The 2500-nt window shown below is 45.0% G+C and overlaps 1 protein-coding gene across 1 annotated transcript in view; it reads left to right on the top strand.

Moving 5' to 3' along the window:
• LOC308322131 (uncharacterized protein) overlaps positions 1–2500 on the top strand; it is a gene marked incomplete at its 3' end in the record, with an annotated part of 567861 nt that overhangs the window by 169131 nt on the left and 396230 nt on the right. The window lies entirely within an intron of this gene.

The raw sequence follows: 2500 nt of genomic DNA, 5'->3' as shown, positions 1-2500 counted from the left end.
GTCAACAGAGCAATCAAAGCCAGCTTCCATTTGCTCCCCGCTTAGACACGTCGTGTGTGTGTGTGTGTGTGTGTGTGTGTGTGTGTGTGTGTGTGTGTGCGCGCACGTGTGTGTGCGTACGTACGTACGTGCGTGCGCATGCGTGTGTATGTCTGCCCTCCAGCAGTAGTTGCCCTGTTGTCACTGGAATGTGTCATCAAGGACCACTGACCCGTGCGTGCGTGCGTGCGTCCGTGCGTGCGTGCGCGCGAAGCCCACCGGGGTGACTTGCGACCCCCTCCAACATGGCGACAACACACACACACACAGAAGCGTGTGAACTCTGACACCAAAACCATCATCCTTTCTCCGTGTGTTCTCTCGAAGATAACCTGCGTCATTAGTGACTAAATCAACTTCTATAAAGTCATCGATGAGAACTGGATGTTAGAACTGTTTCACGTGGTCGCCGTGTGGTGGAAACCTTGTATACTGTACGTCCAAAAACCCTCACTTTTCAGGAAAAAACTAATATTGTGTGTTCCGTTCTGTCCTGGTGTGTTCACTCCGGAGACACAGGCTCTTGCTCTTCGACAGTTTTCTGAAAAAGCTATGTTTCCGTGTCAGTCGTTCTTCGATATTTCAAAAATAGCAGACCTATACAAGCTCGTAGCGCGCCACTCGGTGGCACGCTATGAGCTTGTAGGTCTGCTATTTTTCAATAGCTAAAGCATAACACAATGCTAACACCAAAAGGGGTTCCCGCCTGCACCCAAAAATGGGATAAAACCCCCAAATACACTTAACCACTTCCCACTTGATCCATTATAACCAGGAGAGCATTGCTGTGTCAAGAAATACGAGAGAAAATCTTACGTGAGAAAAGTTTGAGTGAGAAAGAAATGCACAAAATAGCTCAAATATACAGTATTTGCTCAGAGATCGGCTATTGTATATAGGATGTGGATTTACGGGGGGAAAAGTTGTGAGATACAAGGTGTCTGGCCCCGACAGCCAAAGATGTATATATTTCGTTCCTTTTTCTTTTCTTCTCTTCATGTGGGTTTTGAGAGACGCGGTGCCGGACTGCTGCGGTGCTATATGCATGCTGTCCACATGTCTTAGACGGGCAGCGTGGATGGACTGTGTGGTGTGTTTATGTCGTATCTTGTCTATCTTTTAGATCTATACCACTGTGACGCCAGCGGGCACATTTCCACATGTGGACAATAAAGTTATAACTGTATGGATCTTTTCTAACGCTCGGCGCGGTGTGTGCCAAAGCGCCCCCCAAGAAGGGCGCTTTTGCTCTTGTTATGTCTACACACACACACACAACAAAAGTATACCAACTTGTTCCAAAGGGTCACGGAGTCACCCCCCCGAGTGTTTCCCATTTGGGGAGGGGGCGGCACGGGTTTGAACGGGTTTCACCGCGGAGCAATTCCGTTTCTGCACAAAGACGTTATTTTTTTAACGGGCCTGATTGTATTCTTACAACGGTGTCGCGTTGCGGAAACATTCAACGAACTCGCTCACGGCGCGTCGCGTTGAGACACGTTGTGTGCAGCTCGCAGATCGGATGTTTTCGTCATGCGGTCATCGGCATCTAAAATCACTTTGTCAATTGTCCAGGCCTAGATGTGTACTTCCACGCATAAAGAATATGAAATACCTGTTCCCCCTCGGCCAACTTGCATTGCAACATAAACCATCAAAACCATCTAGAAAGAGATTTTAAAAGACAAAACGCAACACAGACAAACATTTTACAAAACCCAATACTGTACATGTACTAGAAATATGGACATGAGGGTATTGATTTGAGCTCACTCTTTGTGGGCACTAACAGAGAGACTTTGCATATATGCTACATGCCTGCCTGTCACTTGTGGAGCAATAGAAAGCTCCTGTTGTAAAGGGTTTCTGTGTATTGTATATTTTAATGTATTGTACCTTTTTAAAGTTTTTGATTCATGGGTTTTTTATTATTGTTTGGACCCAATGTTTTATACATTTGTGTCAATAAAGTAACTAACTAACTACTGTACCTCGTGCAGTTGTTATCATCTGTTAACAGATAAGGAGGCATGCACTGTATGTATGACGTATATCTGAGTTGTCAGCACCACGGTGCTATCAAAATATGCGTGCGTGCGTCCACAGCACACACCTGCCTTCATCCATCTCTAAAACACCTTAAGATCTCTGTTATTACTCAGAGTATATTATATAGGAGCCGCCCACTGACACGCGGTCGGACGGAATCCTTGTATACGTCCAAAACGGTTTTTAATATTACGTTTTTTTAAACGTTTAAAATATATATACGTATCGATCTGCTATTCTCAGTAGTTTCGTGCGGTATACTCCCTCTATGAGGACGTAAAGGAGGCATTGATTTACGGGGGAAAAAAAAACACGAAGCGTTGCAATATGGAGATACATGGTTTCTGGGCTGACAGCGACGATGTTGACGTTCTGATAAAAGATCCATTATATGAGCTAAAATGAGTCAACA

The sequence above is a fragment of the Protomyctophum bolini genome, assembly GCF_963924005.1.
Source record: "Protomyctophum bolini genome assembly, chromosome: 10".
Classification (NCBI taxonomy): domain Eukaryota; kingdom Metazoa; phylum Chordata; class Actinopteri; order Myctophiformes; family Myctophidae; genus Protomyctophum; species Protomyctophum bolini.
This window is presented reverse-complemented; position numbering and strand designations above follow the sequence as displayed.